We start from the raw sequence: 7,753 nt of genomic DNA on the forward strand, positions 1-7,753 counted from the left end.
TCTAATCTTAGTATTAGGGGCATACACATTAGTTAAGACCCATGAGGTACTCTCTTTCAAATGCTTAAATCTAATACAAGCCAGATTGTTGTTTTGAATCAGCACTTCTCCCTCTACAGTATTTTTATTCCAGAAAGTAACAATACCTCCCGAAGCTCCTTCTGAACTACCACCGCTAACTCCTCCATTACTAAACATTTTCAAGCCTTCAACCTTATCCTTAGACATTTTGGTTTCTTGAATCAAAAAAATATCCAGGTTTTTATCTCTAATCATACTTTTAATTAAATCATGTTTGTGAGGATTATTCAATCCTTGAATATTCCAGGAGATGATCTTTATGGTTTTTTAGAAATACCTGCCTCAAAGATGGTTCTTTGAGTCTCGTCTGCTATATTCTTGCTTGTTTCCATGGTCCTCTTCTTTGCATTTGAGTATCTTCTTGGAGAAGTATGTTGAGCTCCCACATCCCCTAGTCTACTTCTGGTATTTCTGGTGGATGTATTATTGTTGTTGTTGTTATTATTCTTTTTTGTTCTTATTCTTTCTTTTATCCTCCATTACTTCTTCTTCTTCCTACTTTGACTCACTCTTTCCCAATGCCTTTTTGATGTCTTCCTCATCTCCCCATCTTGGTTCATTTTCCTCTATAAAAGTCAACTTTACCTGAGTTGGAGAGGCTAATTAAATCTCTGATAGCCCTTGTTCAAGGATATTATCAGGTTGTGCATCTTGGATCTAGCATAATCTATTTTCTGACTTAGATGAATTTGATACTGAGTTAAAATTATCTCCCTCTTCTTTGTTATCTTTGGATTGATTAACTCCCTTATCCACCTGACCATTATTCCTTTTCTCATTCTGATCTAAATTTTGTTTTGTCTTGTCCTTTTCCTTATTTTGAATGCTGACTTGTGACTCTCTTTCTCCATCATTTGAATCCTTTCCACTATTCTCCTGCTCCTTTTCCTGATGGGAGATCTTATCATTATCTCCTTTCTTCGTTTCATTTCCCAACTCTAACTAACACCTCCTTTGTACTTCCTACCTGGGACTGTTTCTCCTAATCTAGTCCATCAAAAGGTGAAGCTTTCAAAGAGTTGTCCACCTTTTTCCACACTTTAGTTTGGGATTGAGATTTGACCACATTACTTGGGCATTTTTTAGCTCAGTGCCCTACTTTCTTACAGTGAAAGCATGCAAAAGGGATTGTTTCATAAACAATATTTTGCATCCATTTGCCTAGTTTTGATTCTATCTCTATTCCCTTTGGCATATCCATTTCCGGCCCAACTCCTACATAGATTCTTTCATAAATAAGTCTTCTTCTGGATTTCATAACTAGATCAATGGCGATAAGCTCCCCGAAAGCATTAGCTATTCTAGAAAACACATCTTCCTCCCAATATTCCATAGGGAGCCTAGGTAACTTTATCCAAACTGGAACTTGGACCACAAACTTATCCTCTCTTCCCGCATTAGGGTACCATTTCTGGATATACATTAAATATTTGCCTATCGCCCAAGTACCATTGTAGAGGATATTTTTGTGATCCTCCTCACAAGAGAAAGAAAAGGAAAGGCATCCTTTGTTCATAGCGACCACATCAACCTGACCTTTCAAGTTCCATTTCCTCTTAACAAATCCATGAACAACCTTAATGTTTGGTCTCATCCCAAAGAATTTGCCAATCAGAGTATTTTCCATTTGAGCAATGTTGTGATCTATAATTTGGTCAGGAACGGAGATGGCAAACTTTCCTTGAGAAACATTCAATGTATTTTTAATTGGGGGCAAGGATGACTTACCTTTGGGTTTGACCCCAAACAAAGAGGACCATTAACCAATGTGTCCAATCGATCTAGGTCCCCCCTCTAGATCCCCTGAATTTGGCTGGGTCTCGAGATACTTCCCATTAGATTATTTTCCCTTCACAGTATCCTCTGAACCGCTTGCCACTTGCTGTCCTAGAACTACTTAAGGTTTTCCACCTCCAAAATTTAAATTTTGAACCTGACTGTTGCCCTTGCCTACTGCTATCTTCTCCTCTTGTGATCTAGGACCCCTTCTTGGGTTCCTTGAATCCAAATGAGCATCGAGTTCCTTACCATCTGAACTCTCCCCTTCTAAAGGGCTCCTCGAATCTCTTGCTGCTGAACCAGTTCTCCCGCCCAAAAAAATTGAATTTTCGGCCTAACCGCTCCCCTTCTCCTCCCCACTCCACTCCATTATTGTTACTACTGACATGGGCATCGATATTTCAAAATTTAATAAAGCACAATTAGTCAAAGTGATCAGATACTTTATGTTACTTATTGATGATTACTCTAGAATGATGTGGGTTGCATTTTTAAAACAAAAAATAGAAGCCTTTGAAAAATTCAAAATATTTAAAGCTATGGTTGAGACAGAAACAGGATTGAAGATAAAATGCTTAAGATCAGATCAAGGTGGTGAATTTACATCCAGTGAATTCAACAATTTTTGTGAGAAATATTCAATCAGAAGACAATTATCTGCACCTAGAAATCCATAGCGGAATGGAGTAGTGGAAAGAAAATATAGAACTATCATAGATGTTGCAAGGTCAATGATGATGGAAGCCAAATTGCCTGATATTTATTGGAGAGAAGTTATCAATACTGCAGTCTACACTTTTAATAGAATACACATAAAAGGTGATACCAGTAAGACTCCTTATGAATTATGATTTGGTCATACTCCTACTGTCAAGTATTTCAGAATTTTTGGAAGTAAATGATATATCAAAAGAGATGATGCAATAGGGAAATTTGATCCTAGATGTGATGTAAGAATATTCTTAGGTTATTCTAATAAAAGAAAGCATATAGATGTTTAACCAAAAGATTGCAAAGGATAATGGAAAGCATAAATGTCAGAGTGGATGAGCAAAGTAACAATCAGATCAGATCATATAACTATGGACTGAAAGATGAGATTGTCAGATCAGAACCGCTAATGCAAGAATCAGATCAGAGCATTGATCCAGTTGATCTGGTAACATCAGAAAATTCCACGGTAACTATTGAAGAGCATAAAGAGTCAGAAAGTCAAGACAATCCAAAGACTTCCAGGTATGTAAAGTTGAATTATTCTGAAGATCAGATCATTGGAGATAACAGAAAAGGTGTGATGACAAGAAGAAGGTTGGATGTTGAAGAGGTATGTTTAATCTCTCAAATTTAACCGGAATCAATCATTGAAGCATGTAAAGATGAGAATATATTTTTTTCTTTTATATATATATAGCAACATAAAAAGAATGTTAAATATTGGCTGACTGATAAGGAAGAAACCAGCAACATTCAATAGATGTACATTTCATTTTGTAGATTAAAATGTATAAACCCTTATCATGTATATGCATATTTGGACTGATAAAAATGAAAGGAGGTGGGACTAACCCCATTATTATTATTTTTTATTTTTATTTACTTAACTTGCAAATAGGAGGAATAATGCATGTACGGACATATATTGTATATCTATATGTTTCATTATGCTTATTTAAATGGATGCAATGTTTCTCTAACTTTTCAATATGCAGGTATATCATCATAAAAATAATGACTGTCAAAAGACAAAATTAAACAACAATGTAATAGTTATCTATTTTATCATTTCTTTAAAATAGGTTTAAAGTAAAACGATTTTTGATAAGAATACAATAGTCTTTTCATAAGAACATTAAAGTAGAATATTGTAGGCTAGATTTAATGTATCTCTTTTCATTTTAAATCTCTAAGAGTTAACTATAGGGAAATATTATTTTATGTACTTTTATTTTTTGCATTTTTTTTTTGAGTAAATGACATAAGTAAATAAAACTTTCAGCAGCATTAAATTAGTCTAGAAAACACTTAAAAACATTATCAATATGTACAATGCAAAAATTGTTATACTTCTAAAGTTTGTTAACCATATTTGCATTCGGAATAAATAAATCACTAGGACTAAATATTTACTTTTATCTTACTAATATTCCAGCCTTTCTAATTCATAATATCTCCATTTTACTTTCTACATTTTTTTGTTTGTTAAATAAATGACAGAGATAACCAAATGACAATATTAATCTAGTCTAGAAAACACTTAGAAATATTAAAAATGTAGGGCTATTAGTTCCTCTAACATCCTCTTAACCACATTTTGCAATATCAACTTAACAAAGAATACATTTCTTATAAGGAAAACATGAGTACAATATGTCCACTTTTACAATGGGTGAAATACCCAACTAGTCTCCCATTCCTAATAATGAGGACTTAAATAAAATAATAAATTTCTCTTTCAAAATAAATACAACATAAGACTCTCCTCTTTCACTTCTGCAACTAAAATAAAATCTACAAGACCATTTCCAAGCTTTTCCTTCAATCCCTTCCCAAAGCAACCTGCAATACAAAATCTTAAGGCTGTGACCATGGAGAGCTCACCTCCCAGCCTAGGCTTACTAGAAGCCACCCCCGAGCTTGGAGAACCAAGACCTAGATAGGTTACACTCAATCAATACAAAAACAAGCAAGGAAAAGCTCACAGCAAACACATTCCCATCCCAAGGCTGAACTCCATCACATAATGTGATGTTTACATGGGTGGAAGTGGACCAAGTACCTTGAGGAGAACTACCAGATAGTAGATCACCAGCCAACTCATGGGAACCAATAACACAACATAATTCCAACAAGATAGTAGTTCACAAGCCATCTCATGGCAACCAAGAACACATCACAAGTCCATCTTGACCCAACATCCTTATGACCCCCAAGGCATACATGCCATAATTTCTCCCCTTATGACCCCCAAATGCATAAACAAAACTATGCAACAAGGGTCACATAAACACACCCTTGAGATCACTCTCTTAAAGAGAGCCTCTCACTCTAAGGCTGTCAAACACCTTTCACCCCCAAGACCACCTTGCCCTCCCAAGGGTAATGTGGCCTTGGATACTCCCAAAACACAAGAAAAATGCTTAACCCTAACAAGTGAAAGACCACATATTTCTTCATAAATAAAATATAAAGGAAGAAAAGAACCAAACTCAAGCAATCTTTCAAAGCAAAATTATAACCTACAAAGAAAGAGGTTAAGCCAACCTTAATTTTGCCAAGGGTTTACAAGGGATAGCTTGGAGTAGAGCGGCCCAAATACACACTTCTCTCCTTCAACCCTTAGCCAAAAATTCTCTTCCAAAACTTGTTTCAAAACTGCAAGAATGTAGTCTCCAAAGATGGAGAGTGGGTGATTAACTCACTAAGTCTCAATCTCTTTCCTAAGAAGGCTTCTCCCACTCTTTCCAACCTCTTGGATAGAGTGAGAGGCTCCCATTGGTTGGTCTTCCCTAGGTCTTACACACTCCCTAACCAAGGCACCTCAAGAAGAGGAATGTAATGGGGAAGAGGAATGATAGATACCAATAAGGTTATCTACCCAAGGATGGCACTCCTAAAGATGAAATTAGGCCATCTAGGAAAACCCACTTTTTTGGGAGGTTAAACAAGTCCTAGGGGAAGGACACATGGCCAAATTTGGCCTTCACCCATAGCTACCCCATGAGGCCCAATAAAAATGCTCCAAAACTGACTCTACGAGTTGGTTTAACCCTTTGAAAGTCTACCTAAAGTTTACCTACTGGTCAACTCTGAGTTGACCCTCCTAATGGCTCACTATCCTAGATTTCTTGGAACCTTCAAGGATAATTTGGAAATATATCAATTAAACAAAAATAAATCTCTCAAAAAGGTGACATGCCAATGCCAACACAACATACAACATATGTGACAAGTGACACCGCAAAATAATTCCACATCACTGATACACATGGCAATTGTCTCTTGTAGAATTTACACAAATAAATAATTACAATTTAACACACATGCAGTCATTTACATTTATGAATAAAATATGATACGTACGACGTGTTGTCTCTCCAAATAGACAACCCTTGGTTTTACGAATGTACATAGGCCTAGGATTGATTCTCCATAATATTTCCATGGTTACATGGATAATTTTCCTGCGCATCTCAATTACACATTAGTACTTTCCAATAGCCTCATATAATATTAACCACATAAATAAGAATACAAATCAATCACTTTGCATACAATGGACATCATTTAAATCAATTTACCATAAAACAATGTGATCCATATAAAGCAATTATCACAATCCACTTAAATTCCAACCATTCATAAGGCATGCATCATAATTTCTAACATCATAATAAAGTCCTGCAAATTCAGATATAGTTGGCATACATCATTACAAGATTATCAATTTAGTGGATCCTATAGGATCTAAATCCATAACACATCAAAATGTGCACCATAAGGTAAAATGCTTCATAACCTGGTTTAATTACTTTTCTCGCTAATCTACCATCTAACATAGCTCATCTTATTGAATTTTTTCTTTTATTAATATGGTCAACCTTGGTCAACTAAGTTAACCAGAGCTTGATCAGGGAGGGGCTCTACAGGTGGACTATTGTACTTAACTTAGACCAGACTGGATATAATGAATGTCGTCTACATTGCTTCTAGATTTTAGTCTGATCCAAGAGAAAATCATGGCATTGTTATTAAAAGGATATTCAGGTATTTGAAAGGAACAACAGATTATGGGTTATGGTATCCAAAGGATGATGATTTCAGATTATGTGCTTATAGAGACTCAGATTGGGCAAGAGATGTTGATGATTGGAAGAGAACTACAGGTGGTGCATTCTTTCTTGGGAAGAAATTAGTCTCATGGCTTAACAAAAAATAATCATGCACTTCATTATCTATTGTTGAAGATGAATATGTAGTTGTTGCAACAAATTGTACTCATATCTTATCGATGAAGCAAATGTTGAAGGATATAAGGGTAACTTATGATGAGATTATTATTATTCACTATGATAATACAGTCGCTATTGATATGTCAAAGAATCCGGTATTTTATTCCAAATCAAAACACATGTCTATAAGATATAATTTCTTGAAAGAAAAGGTTTAAGCAAAGGAAGTCAAATTGGTATATGTGCCCACTTAGGAATAGATTGCAGATATTCTAACAAAACCATTTCCTAAATATACTTTTGAATATCTCAAAAATCAATTGGGGGTCACCACTCCTGTAAAAGAGACTTTGAGATGTAGAGATACATCAATCTGGTGAGCTTATCTGAAATATCTTTTGATTCGGGTTGATGAGATGGTGTTGCTACTCAAGGGGAGTAGTCAACCGCTTGGTTCAATACCTTGGCATCAATTATTTGTCATTGATGTCAAAGGGGTAGAGATGTCCATGTGAAAAAGAGAAATCATATTCCAGTATGAGGGAGAGATCAGTTATTTTTTTTGTTGTTATCTTGGGAGAGAGAGTTTCTTGGAGATTGTTGGTGTTCCTTGGCACATGGATGTTTTTCACATCTAGTGTTGCCATCAATTCCAAAGGGGGATATCATTGGCAATATGCAAGAATTGATTATGTGTTTTCATTGATGTCAACACTACTTTGGTTAGTTGTCAACACTTCTCTGACTAGTTGTTGACCTTCTCCGGTTGGACATGGTTTTGGCAGAGGTTATCAGAGATTCTACTCCGGTATGTTCAAATTGTTGGATGCGGTTTTGGAAGATATTCATGATGATTATATGTATGTCATATTCATTTGGTTCATGATTTGGTGCTCTAGAAGCTGTTGATTATGTTCTAGACTGTCAGTTGATGTTCTTCGTCC

Source organism: Cryptomeria japonica, chromosome 6, assembly GCF_030272615.1.
Source record: "Cryptomeria japonica chromosome 6, Sugi_1.0, whole genome shotgun sequence".
NCBI classification, from domain to species: Eukaryota; Viridiplantae; Streptophyta; class Pinopsida; order Cupressales; family Cupressaceae; genus Cryptomeria; species Cryptomeria japonica.